Source organism: Neltuma alba, unplaced genomic scaffold (assembly GCF_004799145.2).
Source record: "Neltuma alba isolate B1F8T4 unplaced genomic scaffold, ASM479914v2 tig00012925_pilon, whole genome shotgun sequence".
Classification (NCBI taxonomy): Eukaryota; Viridiplantae; Streptophyta; class Magnoliopsida; order Fabales; family Fabaceae; genus Neltuma; species Neltuma alba.
The window spans coordinates 1-20,961 of NW_021637291.1; the positions used below are offsets into that span (position 1 = coordinate 1).

Here is a 20,961-nt window from a genome sequence, read left to right on the forward strand (position 1 = left end):
GGCTGGAGAGTATGTGTTTATCATTCCTTGCTTGTTATCTCAATTCTTCAAACTTACATGAGCAATGTGTTAGTCCTCACAGATCAGCAACTTGGGCACTGGTAGCAACATACAATTAAACCAGAGTTGATCTTCTCCTCAATAAAAGGGCAACCTATTTCCACATGCCTTGTTATAACCTGATGTACAAGATTTTTGGTTATTCTGATGATGGCCCTGTCACATACATAACACTACCAGTGGCAGTTCCACAACTAGCCTCCATTCCTAGAGAAGTCTCATCATCCGTATTCCTTCACATATGCAATTGCAAAGTGCTAATGGTCACAATTCTACATCAATGGTGTTTTCTATCTTCTTTTTTTGGCTTCTCCATGGCACTAAATTTCTCCCCCAACTGTCAAGTACCAAGTACTGGATCTTCTATTAGTCATGAATTAGACGTCCTGCAAGCCCTTGATGCATACCAATCGGCTTTCCTTCTGGAGTCTGACCTATTCTAATGTGTCAACTAGTTTACACGACCTCAATCTCTTTAAGGAGATGTATGATGTGCTTTCTCCAAGATGCGTCATCTTTATTTTGTACGATGCCCCATCCCCAGAAAATACCTCATTTGGCCAAGGCTTTTAATGTGTAACTCTGCTCCAAGATTTCGTATCAGTTTGCCAATCTCATTACTTGTCTCATGTGTCATCTACAAATACAACTAGAATGGCTAGTTTTTCATTTGAACCACATATGACAAATAGAGTATGATCATCTTGACAACATTTATAAAAAAACACATCCTAGGAGTGTTTGAGTACATATATACACTTCTTAAGTTTGCATAACTTATTGCCATATACTTCAACCTCCAAGCCCAGTGGGATTTTCATGTAAAAATCTTCCTTGAGATTGCCATTAAGTGTTATTAACAACTAGTTGTTGTAATAGCTACTCGAAGCCAGATAACATAGAGAGTAGAAGTTTGATGGTGTTAAACCTCACCACAGAAGCTCACAGTCTATGATGCTATGGGTTTGTCTGAAACCCTTAGCCACCAACCTTGGTTTATGACAATTGATACTTCCACCAAGAATTTTTTTTTTTTTTTTCCCATGAATACCGATTCAAGCCCTTTTGTAGTCTTTCCAGATGGAAGATCAACAACTCCCATATTTGATTCTTCCGAACGACCCTTAACTTTTCTTGAATTGCCTCGCTCCATTCCTGCTTCTTTGCAGCTTTCTAAACATTTGTTTGAAGTTCCTCCTCTACATTGTGCACAAACGCCAACAACTTAGGAGAAAGCCTGCCACAAGCAACAGATTTATTGATTGGGTGTTGTCATGTGTTTCTGCATATTAGGTGTAGGTAGCAAAGGTAAGGGTTGCAGAGGGTTAAGGTTCCAAGACAGCCATTCGTTAGGATTTCTGGTATTAGATGTCTCCCTCTCAATTGGTGTCTTGCTGTAAAAGGGCACACGTTCAAGCATTAGAGCCATCAGCAACAGGGACACGCAACTTTTAAAAATTAGGAACAAACTTTCTAAGTATAGAAACATCACCAGCCATATGATCAGGTCCATTCAAATTATTTTTTTGGGCTCAACATCAAATGGAAAAACAACGCAGGTGGTACCCAAGTGATTGAATATCCCATTTATCGGCACTCACGCGTGCACAATTCTCACTTAAGTGCGGACAAAAACCCACCCTCACTGAGGGTGGATGCACAGCCACACAGCAGCCACTCCCACAAAATTGATAATTCCAGAATTTGATGTCTTTTCACATCAAGTGTACCATTACAACAGGTTTAGTAGCCTCCCCTATAGGTACCACTCCTTGTCATAGTTGATAATCCTCAGACTTGTGACGGATAATGGGGCTACATTCAGTATCATGCCATCATGGGAAGAGACAAATGTTTGGTTTGATTATTCCTTGTTCATTGTTGTAGATTCCGAACTCAATCATAGCCAACGTATAGTTAACATGGCTTAAATAACTTGTGCAATGATAGGAGATTCACATTTTATTTCAACATCTACTATTGATAGAAAATGCTTAGTACCTTTTACTAGAACAGTATATCATAGCAGATTGATCAAATCCCTCTATACAAAAATAAAATCTAGGTAAATCCAAACTACCTTTTTTATTAATAGATATTCCTTAAAGAAAGGAAGATGACAACTACAGAATAATGACATAATATAAATTGCGAAAAAAATAAATAATGACTAAATTATTCACTATTTTCAACACATTTTATTTATTATTTAAATCCTTTCTTATCACATGTGCAGTCAAAATGAACTAAGAAAAAAATGTAATAAAATATATATATTAATTTCAATTCCAGAAAATGCTCTTAAGAAAATATTAGTTCATTTGAGTTCAGAATTCTTCACGTAACTATTCAAGCAGCTGCTGGTAAGGTATCTGAAAATAAAAATCTAGTGCCACAATGCTGAAATTATTGAGCCTAAATTTGAGCATAAAGTAAATTTCAGCCACATAGAAACTCAAGCAAGCTTAGCACATAAAAACACAAGACCTGACGCAAAAACAGAAGGCATCTACCATGTCATAGGAGAAACTTTGTCTTGTGAGCAAACAACTCCAAATATATTTACCTAACTACAGCATGTAGGATTACCAAGTTGTCTGTCAACCATAACATAATATGAAAATGCTCACCAATCACAAAAGAAACTGCAATATGTACGCATCGTATATACCGATGTTTAAGCACCACAAGTGACAATAAAACAAATCACATCTTCTAAGAAGATGAGCTTTGGGGGTGGATGACAGTCCGTAAGCCACGTGTTTTTGTTAAATGAAGAGATATTTTTTCTTCTCTCATCTATATTCAGATGAATGAGATGCTATACCACCACAGTCTTCAAAGACTGCTTTCAGCCACGACAGCTAGCAACTGATTCAACTCTGCCAAGTAAAAATTTTGGCATTCTACAAGCATGCAAGTTTAGTTCCACAAAGGTGTAATGTCCCAAAGATTTCTATACATTTAAGATATTAAGATATGCCAATTAACTAGATCCAAATATCAAGTGTTGATCAAAAAGTCAAGCATCCAATGGGCTTGCGCCCCTCCTTATAGTGGTTATCCTTGTATCGTGCCAAAGAGGCAGTGAATTGGGCTAGACAAAGAGGACACGACATTCCAAAGACTTTTCTGAACTTCATAAAATGATGTATTCATTTATAATGAGAAAAAAAATATAAAAAGCTATGGCAAGAAATACTCAGCACTCATAGTTTGATAAATATTTGGACATCAAAATAATGAGGTTTCCATGAGAAATCAGAAATCACATATCTATACAAGTCAGACAGGCAAAGCAGACATCTAGAGGGCTGTCAGAATCTAATCGTATGATCCATCAAGGCCAGATGGCTATAAAGCAGCAACCATGTCAGTGTAGTCACATGCAGACTGTGTAAGATGATTTTATCAAAGGAAACTCAGGATATGAGTTACTCAATTGTTGTTAAAAGCCAATTTCTGGCAGCCACTCGGAAAATCAACTGTGAAAGATGATTTTATCAAAGGAAACTCAAGATATGAGTTACCTGATTGTTAAAAGCCAATTTCTGGCAGCAACTCGGAAACTCAACCGTGTAAGATGATTTTATCAAAGGAAACTCAGTATATAAGTAACTCAAACGTTGTCAAGATAATTTTTATAAACATTTATATCTGCAGCAATCTCGTTGTCATTGCAAAATGCACTTTAGAATGTGAAATATTATTATTTGGTAATATTTCATTCTCTATCATATTTATAATGTGAAATATTACGTTGGCAAAAAAAAAAAAGGATGTGGAATATTAAAAAATGCACTTAGATGCGCTACAAAACTGTAAGTTTCAAGCCTCTAACATTTTGTGCTGCTCTATAATTTATCACCATGATTTTTAAAAGAGAGTAAGGAAAAAAATAGTAAGCTCATATGGGGAGGGAAGGAGCAAACAACAACAAAAAACCTTATCTGACTAAATAAGGCTGACGACATGGATCACATGATACCAAATATAAACACAACATGCTAAATATTCCGTTCTGACATTTAATTGCAGAAGAAATTTGATTTGTTTCTCAGCGCCGGTTAGTTGACAAGGAAAACCCCCTAATTATTGGTAGCAACAAGTAAACCCGTGCACTGATTTCTAAATACTTAATTTATTAGCAACATTAGCCTAGTTGGATGCTGTTAAGTATAATTCAGCACCATAATGCTCCTTTTGTAAAGCAATGGAGGCATGACATAGATACACAGAACTGGACCCAACAAATCTGGACTTCTTTTGATTGGGCCCGGACTTATATTAATTTTACGCTCATGAGCTAAGATAAGGCACTGATTTCAATAATAGTCCTATGTAGGCTTTTTCTCTCCACTTGCCTCAAGGCGCCCATTGCCCAAGCCCCATTTAAGATGGGTTTCAATTAGTCTGGTTTATTAGTTGATATTTCATATATTTTCTCATTATCTTTTATTTAATTTAGGAGATTAGAATCAGATTTGATGAGATCTGATAATTACAATTTAAATTCCAGATTTTTTTTTATTGTAACAAAACCCTAGATCTCAGTAAATAGGCTACATGGGTACGAATGAAACTTGAAGCTGAGAAATCAATTGCTCAGCTGAATTGTTCACCGCTGAAAACGTTGATGTTTCAAAGTCCCATTAAGAAACTGCCCCATCCCCCCACCAGCCAACCACCTTTAGTTCAGACCACATCGCAAAACTATGGTGAATCTTAGGTTAGAATGGTTTCTTTGGTTGGATGTCAAATATGCATAGAAGTTATTTAAAAAAATTCTTTTTGGATAAAATATTAGAAAGTAAACAACGCAGTGCTAGAAAATAAATTATTCTAGAGCTGCGAAAGGAAGCAAAATGAACCAGAAAGAAAGGAAATAATACATCCATGCAAGAAAGAAACTCATACACTTGAAACAGAATGGTTGGAAGCTCTCCAAAAGAGCCATGAGTCTGGAACACAATGCCGTACAAAACACTGTCCCAGAGAAAACCAAATAGCTGAAAGAACCGTTAAAAATCCTTGCCTTGTGCTCCAATTATAAACCCCTAATTCCTTAACACGCTACTTAAGAATCCTGACAATTTCGCAGTTATTTAAGTCAAATAAAGTCCCCAATACGTTTTTTTTTCCATCATAGCTTCTATTTGGTCAGAACACAAAGAACAACATCATCTTCTTTCCAGATGATTGCCCCTTTTCTATATTGATTATTTCTCAGCTCACTACAACGTCAAATTCCTGTGAAATTGGACTGGCAGTGTAGATTCTAGACTAGGCTTCAAAAGCTCTGTAGGTCCAACTTTTAAAAAACAATGCTAATTTACGTGCTGAATAGGGTTAGGCCTTTGCACTTTTGGAAGGGTGCATAGCTATATCTCTTCCATTCTTGACAAGTGAGCAAATGATTATATCACCAAACTAGCTCTCAAGGACTTATAAATTTATGCCATATATTTTGCATAACAAACGAACACTTTGCACTCAAGAGTGACCAACCTATTACACCCAATTGGAGATCATATGATATGCTATTCATCAAGAACCTGTGATTTTCTAATCATTTTCTACCAGGCACTCAAGTGGGACGGGGAATCTCATATTGCTCCATAGAACATCTCATGCTGCCCCTTGTGAAGCATAGGCATCACATACTACCTTAGTTTCAATCAATTGGCCCCCTTAGAGTGTTGTCGTCCCAACAAATACATCCTACAGCACTTCCAGTTCAACTTACTTGCTGGTCAAAACCCTCCATAGGCAGCCCTTTTTGGAACCTTCAACAAACAAGCTCTAATGCTAATTGATGAGTACTCAAGCGAGATGGGGAATAGAAAAAAACGAGCAGCTTAAATACCTCATAGAGCATCTCACACTGCTCCATGTGGAGTTTAGGCATCTAACACTACATTTGTCTCCATTATTTTCCTTCCTCATTTGTGCTTCTCAGTCGAATATCTTGTTTGGTTTTCTATTCTCATTGATATCCACAGCTTTTATCACGTCTTTTGAAATTTATTAATTTTATTGCCCATAATCTTAGGATTACAAGCTGATTATCATGGCCTATTTTTATTTTTCTTGGAGTTTGTCATTATTCATCACTTGTATGATAATAATAATCTCTTATGGACCTCAAGTGCCATGATGCTCACAACTTCACACAAGAATGAGACCAAGATGATTATCTGAGTTTTAAAAAACTACCTTCACCAGCATTGCAGACCCATAGTATAAGCTTTGGGTGGTCATATATATGCTAACGTCATGGTTGCTCAACTTCATTATGATGGAGCACTGGAAAGGTGTCTTTTCTTTTCTTTTTTCTTTTTTTTTCCTTTTTTTTTGTTTTTTTTTTTTGGGTTAGACCCACGGCCAAAGACATTTAGGAGGCAAGAAAGAATACTTACACCTCATTCATTTGTAATTAGTACTGATGAATGATTATTTTTTATGAATAAGCAAAACAAAAAACAATGATAAGTTGTAATATAAATGCTTTTAAAAAGTCCACATTTAAAAAAACGGAAAAAAAAGATAGCACGCATGGTACAAGAAAGAAAACTAAGATTCATTTTTTTTTCATCTGCCAAAAAGCATAATTACAAGAAATGATGAACTATAACTTCTTTCCTAAAAAAGTAAATAAACTATCACAAAGGTATTATAGTTAAATTATTCTTGCCTCCCCTCCCCAACAACAAAAAAATCATTAAAATTCCCCCATCTCCTCTAGTTAAAACAAAGAAGGGATCATTAAAATCCCTCCCCTCCCCTCTGTTAATCCAAAGAAACCATTGATTTCACTTCTTTTTTATCGCCTTAAATTTCAAGACTAGAGGTCAAGGAAGGCTATTGGTAATGCCATAAATTCTAAGGGCTTGTATCTCATTCAATTAGATGACAAGTTTAGAAAAACAAGTTTATTTATTAGGATCATCTCAGTGATTCTGTCATAAATTATAGGGAAGATCAACCAACTTAGAATATATAAGAAAGACGCGCCCAACTTTATTCAATAAAATTTCTCCTCTTTATTGTGAAACGTGCCATTCTTTTAATCAAGCTAAACCTTCTTACCTTGCTCGCAATAACTCTTCTTCCTAAGCTTTCTCTCTCGTCCATAGTAATGTGTTGGGATTCTTCAAAATTTAAAAATGTTACTAGAGCCAAGTGGTTTAAACATTTACTAACTTATAGTTATAGGTTATTTTAAAGAAGAAATTAGGAGGTCAAAAAAACTTCTAACTAAAGATTAAAGAGATATACTTGATGACCTAAGATAAATCTTAAGAATAGGAGCGACTAAAACAAAAGTATTGTTTGGCAAAGGAAATAAACATGTGATAGTTGGGAGGAAACATAAATGCTTGGGGTTAAAGGAAGAAAGTCCTCCTGCAGATATTGCGAAATATTAAAGGCTACTTGAGAAACTCCTTCATCTTTCCAACCAAGGTGAACAAATCCACCAAGGTGCATATTGAGAGGAGAAGCTTCGTTCTAGAGTGTACCACCTCAAATCTACTCCCCTCAGTTTCAAGTGGCTGACCTAGTGTTGAACGTTTCACGCTGTGCATATCCTAAACCCATGCCTTTTTTTTTTTATTTTCTTTCCTTCCTCGTGTTCGTCAACTAATTTTTGTTAGTTTTTTATTCTTCCATATTTCCACTGGCTTCATGATGTACTGAGTTTCAGTGTGCTTGATTAGGTATTGAAATAACAGCATGATTGACGTAGCCCATTTCTATGAAATAACAAAAACAAGATCAGACTCTTCTCAGAATTCTACACATGCTAAATGTATGGTTGGAAAATTGAGATCAATGGTATTAGATTCTTTCATACATGTACGAAACTTTGGGAGCACGAATTATAACGCATGCTGACAAAGAACTAGAGATAATAAACATCACATGAAAAGCATAGTTTTGATATTAAATTGATATATCCTAAAACATATCAAGAAACAATAGTTTATCCCATATATCACCTACTGTGTATAACATCTTTAACGCTGTCCTAATAATATCCTAATTCATGCTATAACTGTTCAATGAGATGATGATGATGCATGAGGATGGCAGATATTAGTTTGATAATCTCCCTTTCTCCCACAAATATAGTGGCTCTGAATAAAATTGCGTACCATTATGATTGAGAAATTGTGACAAACATTTGTAACCCTCGGGTGTTTCTGATTGTGCAGCACAGCTGTGGCCATACTTTCAAACAACGAAAACCTCTTCTGGATTTGAATTAAAGGGTGATGAAAAAAAGAATTAATTGCTGATCAATTTATAAAATCAATAAATAGACAGATAATTAATTTCTATGTGAATTTAAGCAGCCAATATGATTAAATAAACTATCAATATTTAGTCGAATATGAACACTTCAATGTTTACAAGACTACAATTCATCAGTGCTCCTAACCAAAACACAGCACATGCACAGGATAAATTCGCTTGGACTACAAGAACTAATTGATGCCAAGACCAAAAGCAATATATATATTTATATGTATATAGAAACTACCCAAAAACAAACAAGTATATGTCCAAAACAAAAAAGGACGTGGAGGGAAGAAAATACAAAAGTACAAAGAAACCTACTTAGCAAGAAAAACCACAAAGACAGCATCATTTTTCCTGACTTTTTCAAGCCCAGAGATCCAGTTAGTTTTTAATGGAACTAGACAATTTGTTATGGTCACCATGAATAGGCCATGCATAAATGCCCAGGTTTGTGTTGGTAACACCCATACTAGAAAATTGAATCACCTAAAATGCATCATCAGTCATATTATATTGTACCGCTTCACAAGCTAGTTTTGCAGTGTTTTTAAATTTTTTTTGGTCAGGAATGAAATTCAAGCCTTAATATGTTAATTGGAAGGTTGGGAGACAAAGTCCTAAGATACATTGGTAACGTCATTCTACTTGCTTAATGTGGTGAATTCTTTTCAGCCCAATAATTTTTTTTTTTTAAATGAAAAGGAGGATGCTTAATCATGTTTGCATGTGTGTAGAAATCATAATATAACACAGAACTGAAGCAAAATATAGCAAAGCACATCATCCCTCTTTTCATTTTGCAAATTCTTTCCTACACACGTGAGAAATGTAGGTTCCACACTTGAAATAGAGAATTTGACGGTAGGAGGTATTTTTTTAATCATACATATCTTCAGACCACAAGCCAGACGTCGCACCAGCATGTACAAAGAATATGAGAAAATAAGAGAAATTTGCCCACAACATTATCTGCTGTGCACTTTGACATTATAACATAAACATGTTATCTATGATCTACAACACTGCATAGATACTCCATTTGACTACGTATAAAAGTTCTGGCAACATTTTCAATGAAGAAATATAAACTGTAAAGGAAAAAAAAATCACTGACTAGCTCAAATTAGCGTTAGTTTTTTTCTCATCGTTTGATCTAAAACATTTTAGCGTGAGACAATCTGGAAACTAACACAATACCACTGGCAAAGTGTTGCAATAACAACCTAGTAACCTAGAGAAAGCAAATCTACCCACACAGTCATGAACAGCAGCTTGCTCCCCAGGATATGGTTAGCACTTAACATCAAAACTATTGTTCTCCAACCTCAAAGGAAGAGGATCTTTCACCACTGCTCTAACTGAAATGCATAAAAGCTTTACTAATAGCAAATGTTACATGATATTAGGATCCAAGAAGCATGAAGATGTTACATTTTTTTTTTGATGAAGAGAAGATGTTACATTTTGACTATGAACTACATCATTAGCAAAACATAAGAACCAAATCTTTAATTATTTCCCCTTTTTAAAATAATAAAAAATCAGCAGAGCAAATATTTATTAACACTGACTTGCTGCGCAAGAGCACATGTTTCCTCAAAAATATGAATGTCTCAACTGCAAATGACCTAAAAATATCCATCAGACCGATGCATCACATCTTATTTCTCTCACTGTACAAGCTATATTTTCTCATTATGGGGAAAGAAATTTTCCAACTGACATTCTAATGCATACCTTTTTTGACCAAGGAAGCATAGATTTTTGGACCAATACCTAGGAAGCATAAATACTAACACGGAGACAAGACCCAAGACATGACACTAACACAAATACAGTGACATGGCAAAAACTGAAGTCTCCATATAATTTAAAGTGTTGCACAGTGTTATGTCTAATTCTAAACGAATTTTCAACATGTGCCAGATATAGTCATGGCTCCCTTTTTAAGCTGTTGGAACTTTTTTGCCTCAAGTTATTACGAACTATCTGCGATGTCCAGACTAACATAATTAAAAGTTAGCATTCAGATAAAATTGAATAACACATAGATCTAAAGACAAACGAAGATTCTTGGCCACAGCTCTCAGAAATTGCAAGCATGAATACGAAGACTACTCAATACCCAATTCTCTAACTAATAAAATTCATGTCCTCAAATCAAAAAGAAAACTATAGAATACTTGATACTCTAACCGGTGACATCAAACTGCTTCCGCTTTTGTAACTCTATCAAAACTAAAACTGCTAAATCCAATAATTTCGTATTAACATCAACTTATATAATTCTCTTGCCGCTAGAAAGCAACTAATAACAGTTCAAACATATAACAAATCAACATAACATTTTATCAAGCTGCACCACGGAAGAAAAATTTCCAGCAAATCGTGCCTAACTTCTTTCGCCTGACAATAAATATTATCCTTAAAAGACAAAGACGAGACACTTTCGTAGGGCAGAAATTGAAAAAACAACTCGCTTTTCTAATACCATGATTTCTCAACTAGTTTCGCACAAGACGCATTTTAAGGGGAAAAAAGACAAGGCGCGCTTTCACCACCATTGAGTATATAGTAACAGGAAAAGAGACTTGAGGACTACCTAATGAGTATCAATAAGCCAGATCGATCTCAATGTTTCTCCACTCCATTTTTCATCATATGCAAGCGAATCAGTGCACGAGAAGCCCAGCATGTTGAGTCGCAGGCGGCGAACTATTGTAGCAGCGGCCGCAAACGCAAAGAAGAGGAACGGAGCACGACGGGCATCAGTCGGAGAAGAGAATGAGAGCTTTGACGAAGAGAATCGTTCATCCTTGGGTGAACGATCGAAGAAAAACAGAAGCAGTTAGCGTACTATAAAAATGGCCACGTAGTAGAGAGAGAAGAAAATATCTAGGCGAAAATAACAGGATTGTGATCAGAGTTGAAAAAAAAAATAGTACGAATTGTCTAGATAAAATAACTTTTAAAGTCCCGAGAAATAAACATAAACACCAAAAAAAAAAAAAGGTGCCAACCTAGTTTTTATTTTAAAAAAATATATAACCCTTCCACTGCCATTTGCTGCGGGTGAGCGCTTTGCTGCTTTGGCAAGTGGTGGTAACAGAAAGTACAGGTGACCATTGAGGAGAAGCTTCGGGTCAAAAAATGAATTGTAACAGGATAAAGATATGTTTCTCTAAGAATGTACACAGTTGGAACTAAACAGGGAAATGGGTGTGGGACTCACAGCGGATTTGGGCAAATATTTGGAGATTCCTCTCATTCAAAAAAGGATCTCCTGTGCAATGTTCACCCTGGTCCTTGAAAAAACGCAAAAGAGACTATCAGGTTGGAAGAAAAATTGTCTCAACATGGCAGGACAGGCTACTTTGATAAAGGCAGTCCTCTCAACTCTCCCTTCTTATTATATGTAAACAATTTTACTGCCAAAGAAACTCATCTGATATTGAAAAGAAGAGTGGGGGTTTCCTTTGGGGGCAACAAGATGACGTTAGAAAACTTCATCTCCATTCTTGGGAACAAGTGACAAAAGATAAAAAGCAAGGAGGATTGGGATCCAGAATTTAAGGAAGCAGAATGAGTTTTTGTTATGAACCTTTGTTAGGGTATCCTAACCAAAAAGGAGGCGCTATGGGTCAAAGTGCTCAGAAGTAAATATGGGTGTGGTGACCTGGCTATGCCGATAGTAAATAAGAAGAAACAGTCTTCCCTCATGTGGAGAGGTATATGTGATGTCTAGGAGAAGTTCAAGAAAGGTGTGGGAAAGAAGATAGGCAATGGTATCTCTACTTCCTTTTGGTATAATAATTGGTCAGAGCTAAATAGACCACTTATAAAGATTGTGCCAGAATATGAGGAGTACATTGATGGGAATGAAAGGGCGTATGACTATGTGGATCCGAACGGCGACTAGGATATCAATAAGATGCAAGGGTGGTTTCCCCAAAATGTGATTGAACGATTACTTTGTGCATACGCACCAACTACTGGAAACTGTGATGGTAACTTTTCTGTGAAATTTGTTTTTTATTTTTAGGTAAGCAAAGACAGCTTTTGGAAGCAACTTTGGAGATGGCCCTTTTCAGAGAAGATCAAAACATTCATGTGGCTTTTTTGTCATGGACAGATCCATACAACTCTCTTAAGGATGCAAAGAGGGATTTCAAAATCTTCCTTATGCCCGTTGGGATGCCCACTAGCAGAAGATCAAATGCATCTCATTCGGGATTGTTCAGACGCCATTGATCGATGGAAATCTGTTGTGTCCTCTACTTATTGGAACAAATTTTTCTCTTTTTCAGGTACAAAGTGGGTTAAATGGAAACTTACCCATAAGGTTGGTCGCTCTTACACTAAGAAAGTACCATGGAAGATTCTCTTTGGATATATATGCTAGGATATATGGACATCACGCTGTAGCAGAGTGTTCAATGAACAGGAGCCAGCAGGACGAAGGGACGGAAGGGACAGCTTCTTCAAGGTGGCCGTAGATCAAGACCTATCTAACACCTGCAATGTTTATAGGGTTACGGCCGAATGGCGGGAAGAGGCTTGTCGAGTTGAGGAAACGTACACCAGGTTAGAAATCGATAGTTCCGTGTTGAGAGAAGGTAACAATAGGTGCGGAGGAGTTATTCGAGACCATTAGGATCGATGGATCAATAGTTTCAGCGTAATACTGACGAATGTACCCCTAACTATTGCAGAGCTCATGGGTTTCCTACATGGACTAAGAGAGTGTTTGGATGAAACCAAACTATAGTTTGGAGAATAGATTCTGAAAAAAATAGATTTTGTGAAGAATAGATTTTGTGAAAAAGTGATTCTGATAAATGAAAGTGTTTGGATAGTTGTTATCAGAAGAACTTTTTATATGTACAAATTTTGCTAAAAAAACGCATAAGTTAATATGATAATTACATAAAAGATAGATTTTATAATATATTTTAATTTGAAAAAATAAAAATTGTTAATAATATATTTTTTACCAACATAATTAATAATATATAAAATAATATAATTAATATGTATGTATATTTATAAATATAAGATTAAATATGTTTATAAAAAAATAATTGAGGAATGTTAAAATCATATTATCGTTGAGATCTACTCTACATGCACAATTATACTCTCTCATTTGAGCCAGAAGAAGAATGGATTCACTTTTTTTGAAACCATGGTTTTGAGCTCCAAACCATGATTTTGACTCAAAACCATGGTTTCTGTTTTTTCCTGAGTGTTTGGCAAGTCTGGTTTGGGTCCTAAAACCATGGTTTTCTATGTTATCCAAACAGGCCCTAAATCTATGCTGGGCTAAAGATTTCAGAAATATCTGTTTGTTTTCGGACTGTATTGAGGCAATTAATCTGGCGACTAAGGGATGTGATGATAATTACCCTTTGAAAGACTTGGTAAATGATGTGAGAATAGCTATGCATGGGGATTGGCATTTTTTTTTTTATCATATAGATAAGGAGAGGATTCCCTTAGTAGATCTTTTAGCAAAGATATCTCATAAGATGAGCAGTAATTTTTGTGTCTTTGATCACCCTTCCTGTTATGTTTGGAGGTGGAAAGTGATGATGGACAATAGGCTTGGTTAGCTTGGACTAATATCTTATCTTATTATTTGTCTCTCAGTTATCATTTTAAAAAAAAAAAAAGTAGAGGTGTTTCCGTGTCCTATCACATCGAGAAGCACTCCTAGTTCTCAAACATATTTGAACAAAACTCCAATCATAATTTTAAAAATAATTTTATGATATGCAAAGTAAATATTTGATAGAAATTATTTTTAATTTGTGTGAAAATACTTTTGAAAAGTACTAACAAGGACTGCCAAACACCCCAGTCAAAACGAATGGGACTGAAATATTCTGTGAAATTTTTTTTAATTTTCAGTAAAAAAAATTGTACCATTTTTTTATTTTAATTTTTCACATACCAAAAATAATTAATCAAAGTGATATTTCCTTCTAAATATAGTTTTAAGCATCCAAATGACATGTAATTATGTAATAGTAGTAAATAGGGACGTGGAAAAACCCGATGTTCTGATCCAGTCCAGTTGAACCCGAAGAGTTTGATCTAGTTCAGTCGAATCCAAATAAGCTATATAATGAAATCGAACTAGACCAAACTAGACTAATGAGTTGGGATGGACTGAATTCCAAACCAAGTAATCAGACTACTTGGATTGGTCTAGTCTAGTCCAAGTGAATTTTTTTATTTCTAATATTTTGTAATTTAAATCTTACCTCTAATTGTTTTTAATGTTGTTAGAGATTCTTATTTATGATTAAGTTTTAATATTTTAGGATGATTTGTATATGATTATAGCTATTTTCTGTTGTCTTAGTTAAATTTATCATGTTGAGATTATACTTCTGATAAAAAAAATTTGAAAATTGGAAAATTGGGGTCATGGACTGTTTGGACTAGTCCACCAGTCTAGTGATTAAATCCAGTCTAACCTGACATCGAGCTCCTGTTGTATTGAATCAAACCACAGACTACAAAAGCTAAGCCAATTAAAAATCAGACCAAACTTCAAGTTAGGCTCTGATCTAATCCAGTCTATCCATTGTGGAGACCTAGTAGTAAATATTTGATTTAACTAGAAAAATAGTCATGCTATTTTTTTAAATTTTAACTAGTAGAGATTGATTACTTAAACTTGTTCTTCTTTTTCTTTTTCATATTTCAAAATTTCTCAAAATGAATGTTACATGTGGAGGCTATTATTGTTGATTCCAATTAACTCTAAGCAAATGTTTATAAAAATACATGATCATATCATATTAATTAAAGCTTGTTTAATTTACATTTTTAAAAACATTTTTTCTTCTTTTATAAAAATCAAAGTAAAAAACGTATTCAAATATGTGACATCTATTTACTTCTTTAAACTTAATACTCTCCCGATCCTTAATATAAGACATATTTAACTAATTTGAGTAGATTAAGAAAGTTAGTTAGTTATAAAAAAATATGACATGTTTTTCCTAAAATATTATAATCATTTTCCTTAATATCATCCCTCTTTTTTCTACTTGATTATAGTTGAGGAAAATCAATAGGGGTAGTTTAGAAAAAATTGATAAATATGAAAAATGAGTCTTATATTTAGGACTAAAATCAACTTAATAATTAGGTTCTATATTAAAGACTAGAGGAGTATATATGTTTGTCGTATTGTTAAAATACATAAAGAAAAATATCTATAACAAAAATTAATATATACACACACATATATGAATATCCCATTCTACGTCTCGTCTATTAGGGGTGTTCAATTATGTCCTATCCCAGCATCTCATCCCTGTCCTAATCATTTTGGTATGAGACGAAAGTGGGACAAGACGATGAGACGGGACAAAATTTTTTCGGGAAGGTACGCAGGACAGGGTGTCCTGTCCTAGTCCCAATCCGGATCTCGGGCCCGTCCCAATATATTATCTTTATTTTTAGTTGTTATAAATTTATTTTATTTATTACTGTAATAGTATTTTGGTAATAATATTTATCAATTGTTATTTTTTATTTTTTATAAGTTATTTTTGTATAAGTTACATGACATTCTTTATAGTGAATATTTTAGGTTTATTTATTTTTTGTCTCTGATGATTACAAAAAACGTTTTTTTTGTCATTGTTTCCTTATTTTTATCTATTTTCCTCACATAGTTTTTATATTTCCTGTATAATTAGTTTTCAAATTAAAAAATTCAAAAAAATTAGAGAGAGAGAGAGAGAGATGAGACGTTTTTGTCCCGTCACAATTGGGACGAGACGCTATTGGGACGGGATAGGACATAGGACAGAAAAGCCGCCCCGTCCCAATTATCGAGATAGGATTGGGACGGGGTCGTCCCTGTCCTGTCTCATCTCATGAACACCCCTATCGTAGGACTGGGACAGGGTCGTCCCTGTCCTGTCTCATCTCATGAACACCCCTATCGTCCATTGTCCCGTCCTGCATTTGTGGACAACATGAACAGCCCAAGTTGAAATTAAGTAATCAGCGCATAACTAAGTTATTACTTACAAATGCACAAACTTCTTCATAAACCCAAATTATTATTTCCTTACCTCAAATCAAGTTAGCATTTACATTAAATTAAATTATTATTTCCACAAATCCAAGTTGAAATTAATATATAACTAAGTCATTATTTCATAAACCCTAATTATGATTTACAAAAAATTAAGTTGTTATTTACTGAAAAAGTTATTATTTATTTATAATTAAGTTGATATTTACTCATATCCAGTCAAGATGTCATTTACATTAAACTTATTTATTTTTATAGACCCAGGTTATTATTATTTACAAAAAAATACTTAAATTATTATATACAAATGCAAAAAAAATTTTGAGCAAAAATTACTTAAATTATTATTTTTATTCAGAATACCAGTCATCATTTCTACATACTCGTACAGGACTTTTTATTTGGAACAACATGAATTAAACTAATTAAAACAATAGTACGTATTTTGCATTATAATATCATTTATCTTTGAGGCTCTCGATGGTTATTATTCATTTTGGGGAACAAGTAGTCTTAAATTCTAACCAATCATCAGTTGCAGGGCCTCCAGCAGTCAACGAGTGCTCTGGCCCCAGCAACAGTGGCCAAATCGGAGCTCCATCCGTTTGTGGGTGCTCCAACATTAGCAACCTTTCTTGTCTGGTAGATGGCTTCCAAAAAGTTGATCCAGATCTTTTTACCCATTTCACCTTAACTAATTCTCGTTATTAATGCTTATGGCAAAAACCTAATTCTTGTTATTAATGTTTTTAATTTATTTTCAAACTTGAAATCTATTTGTTCTGATTTAATTAGAAATAACTCAAAGTTTTAAGGGCGCCTATTTATAGAAAATAATAAGGTTTAACGAGTCATATATTGATTTATGTGCAATTATACAATGCATCCAAAAAGAAATTTATATGCAATGATTCAAAATGTGAATCTCCAAAGCAATAGCTCTTTTTTCCTTTGCCGGAAAAGGAATAGCTTTTATATATAAACATAAATATCTGAAGGGGATTGGATGCCCAGGTGGGGCAACTCTTCTTCATCGAGCATTTTAAGAGAATGTTCCTACAATCCTTTGTGTAATTGGGAGATAATTTCGAGAATTCCAAGGCAACATATTGATTGATTAGTTATTTAGTTTAGTTGTAAATTCTCTAGTTTTTTTTCTTGGCCAAAAATTCTCCAGTATTGTGCCTGTTTGGGTCAGCGTTTGCTGGCCCAAACGTGGCTTATAATCACTTATAAGCTCAGTGGGAAAAATGGACTGTTTGGCAGAGCTTTTGACCAATTAGGCTTCTGAATTTTTCAGCCCCTTCAACGTGCGATTGGAATAAGCTGGAGAGGGGGAGCTTCTGATCATATTCCAGGAGCTTATGGACCGTTCTGACAAGAAGGAATCTATTCCTTTTACTTTTCTCTTATTCATTTGCCTTCTTCTATTCAAATTATGTTTTGTTTTATATTTACAATTTTTTTTTCATTTCTCTTATATTTTCAAATTTAATTCCCTCTATCAATTTAACTTATTCATATCAAATTAACAATAATTCACTTAATTATATCAATTCATTTTTTTCATGTTTCACATTATATTTAAAATATTTGTTATGATTTTTTTTGAAATTTTAAAATTTATTCACTCATTAATTTGACTTCTTCATAATAAATTATTTTAATTTCATTGTATTATGTCAAATCATTTTTTTATCATATTTCATTATTTATTAACACTTATACCCATTTTGATCATTTTATAACCAAACTCACTTTTACTCAACTATAATCCAAACAACTTTTTACCAATCTCACTTCTGCAAATTAGCTTTTCTGAACTCCAATCCAAACACAATTCAACTTATCCAATTTAGCTTTTACCAACTTCACTTTTCCATAAGCTACTTCTCCTATAAGCTGCTTTTCCAATCGCTCATCCAAACGGACCCATTGTCGACTCAACAAGGCTTTTCGTATTAGTTTTTCTTGTGATGTTTTGTGTACCAGTTAAAACAGTTTGAACCTAATTAATTGACTGGTATGCATGGTAGAATTATATCGATAGTACCCTTTGTTATAAGCTTAAACAGGTACAAGTTGTGCATTTTTTCTAAAGTATATGCCTTGATTTGAACTTCAATTACTACAAAACAACAACAGATGAAGCCCAGTATAAGTTAAATATATCTCAACTTATAATCCTCTTGACAAGTCAAATAGATTAAATTAATAACTTCCTATTTGTTTATTGATTTTTTTCCATATAGTAAAGGGAAAATACTGCTTTCAACTGTGATAATATGCTTAGATTACAGTTTTATTTTCCTTCATTATACTCATCCTGGCATGTTTCTCCATATGCATAGAATTTGAGAGGTAAATTACGCTTTTCATACTTTGAAAATAAAATGACTTTTTATGGATTTTAATTCACATCGGACACACTGATATATTGTTTTATTCTTCTCAATTTTAAGTAAACCTAAGAGAAAATACCATCAAAGTCGAATATTATTACTTTCCTAATCATCATTTTTTTCATTCATGAGTCATCTTCATACGTGCCAAATGATAGGTTTGGAGTTTGGACCAATTAGTGAAAAACATGATTTAGTAAACTTGTGTGGCAAGTTCTATTGGCTATGCTTATGTCCTAAGCCTAGAGAAGTTTCTCCATATACCAAGGATGACTATTTAATAATCATATGAGCCTATGCAACTAAAATGATTTATATATATCACAGTCATCATTAGACACCAATAACCTAAATGTCCGAACCATTCCTGCATTATGTTGATCACATAAATAATATTTATTTACCTGATATTAATAACTGCTGTTTAGATTAGATATTTTAATCACCATATTAATTGGTTAATTTAGGAATAAATTTTGGATAGAAATTATTTATAATATTTAGTAGAGAAGCAGTAGTTAATTTGTTTTAAACATTAAAAAGACAATATCACCGATAGTGTGATGAAATCAACCATTTCAAAACTTGTGTGCTATTTGAATAATGAGGGGGGAAAAAGTAGCAAGTAAGCGGACAACTCTCGTGTGGCAATGGTCGATGGGGGTGCAACAAGGCATGATGGTGGCCAAGTTGAAGAGTAGCTTAATTTCTTTATGAACAAGTTGAGGTAAGCTTTGATAAAAAGCTGGTCAAAAAAAATAGCTTTGATAAAAACGAAAAAGAAAGAAAATTTTGTCCCAAACTTACTCAAACTCATTACTCATCACAAATTAAATTTAACTTTACAAAAAAGTGGCATGTTTTTGTTTTTTGTTTTTTCGGTTTGGGAGTGTTCAGTTGGTTCAAGCTCAATAATTAAGTTGATGTCTGTAACTTCAAAGGTTCAATTCTCATTGGTGTTCATCGGGGAAAAAAGTGTAGTTTTTAAGGGATCAGAACAAAAATATTTCTCTCCCTATTCTACATCTTGATCTAGGAGGGGGGGAAAATAACCCTAATCATATCAGTTTCGGCTAGCTTGCAAAAAGTAAATATTAATATAAATAGATAAAACAAACACTTCTTTTCAGACCCAAAAAAAAAACAGATAAAGCAAACACTTGCAGTATTTTATCTCAAAGAAAAATAAAACCTAAATTTAAAGTTTGATTCAAGAGATCCAAATGAAAACCGAGCGTTCTAAACTCAGACACTGCACAGTGTGCACTAAACAGACAACATCACAACACTATCACATTGCACCCTTCTGAGCTCAAACGCAAGAAAATCAAATAATTTATGGCGGTCACTACGTTTTCCTTACGGTGAAACAAGAAGTTTTGCGTTCTCAAAGAAAGGCACAGCACCATTTAGACACAAAAATCAAAAGGAAAACTGACAAACGAATAGTACTAGCATTTCTACCACCATAGGAATTTCCCCAGGGATTTCAGAACAAGTTTGCAAAGACAAAACACACACATTTCGTTCGATAAAATCGATCGCAGCAATAAAAAGAAAAATAAACGACTGTGTGAATAACAAGGAGAAGATAGAATGTAACAATTAGTACCTCTTGAAGAATCAAAAATTAGGACTCCGAACGTTTCTCCGTCGCATTTCATCGCCAGTAGGGATCAGCGAATCATCAATCTCCAGCATTTGTCTGTATAAATACGCAAGAAAACAAGAAGCTTAATTCGATAGCTTACAAAGTACGAAATCATCGCCCGAAGATTTAGGGATGAGAAACGGCGCCGTCTACGTACCGACGAGATGTGAAGCACGACGGCGATCGCGGAGACGAAGAGAAGGAGAACGACGGAGAGAATCGTGTGATTCTTTCTTTTCATTCGGTCATTGAACGACGACTCAAGGGCGTTATTATTGCTACGGAACTTGCAACGCCCCGGAGAGAGAAGAAATATCTGTGACATATGGGATTAAACTAATCGTAGACGAGAAATCAACAGCGAAAAGGTATATTTTAACCGGGACAGCTGTCGGCCACTAATTGGAATGTTGGTAAAATGGTAAATTACATGAAAAAAACTGCACATTGGCCCAAAAAAAATTGTATTTTCATTTCAGCAG

General features: G+C 34.3%; 1 long non-coding RNA gene across 4 annotated transcripts; it reads right to left on the reverse strand.

Annotated features, from left to right (window-relative positions):
* Positions 1 to 365: 365 nt before the first annotated feature.
* On the reverse strand, positions 366 to 20,741 carry LOC114732694 (uncharacterized). 4 transcript variants are annotated; one of them, XR_003739016.1, is made up of 6 exons: positions 20,637 to 20,741; positions 20,441 to 20,533; positions 10,967 to 11,179; positions 9,936 to 9,992; positions 9,588 to 9,722; positions 366 to 8,315 (listed from the first exon to the last, which is right to left on the reverse strand). It is a non-coding gene; the product is annotated as an uncharacterized LOC114732694 (long non-coding RNA). The 4 variants fall into 4 exon arrangements; XR_003739015.1 differs by lacking the exon at positions 9,936 to 9,992; XR_003739017.1 differs by lacking the exons at positions 9,588 to 9,722; positions 9,936 to 9,992 and having other exon boundaries at positions 20,637 to 20,740.
* Positions 20,742 to 20,961: the final 220 nt, after the last annotated feature.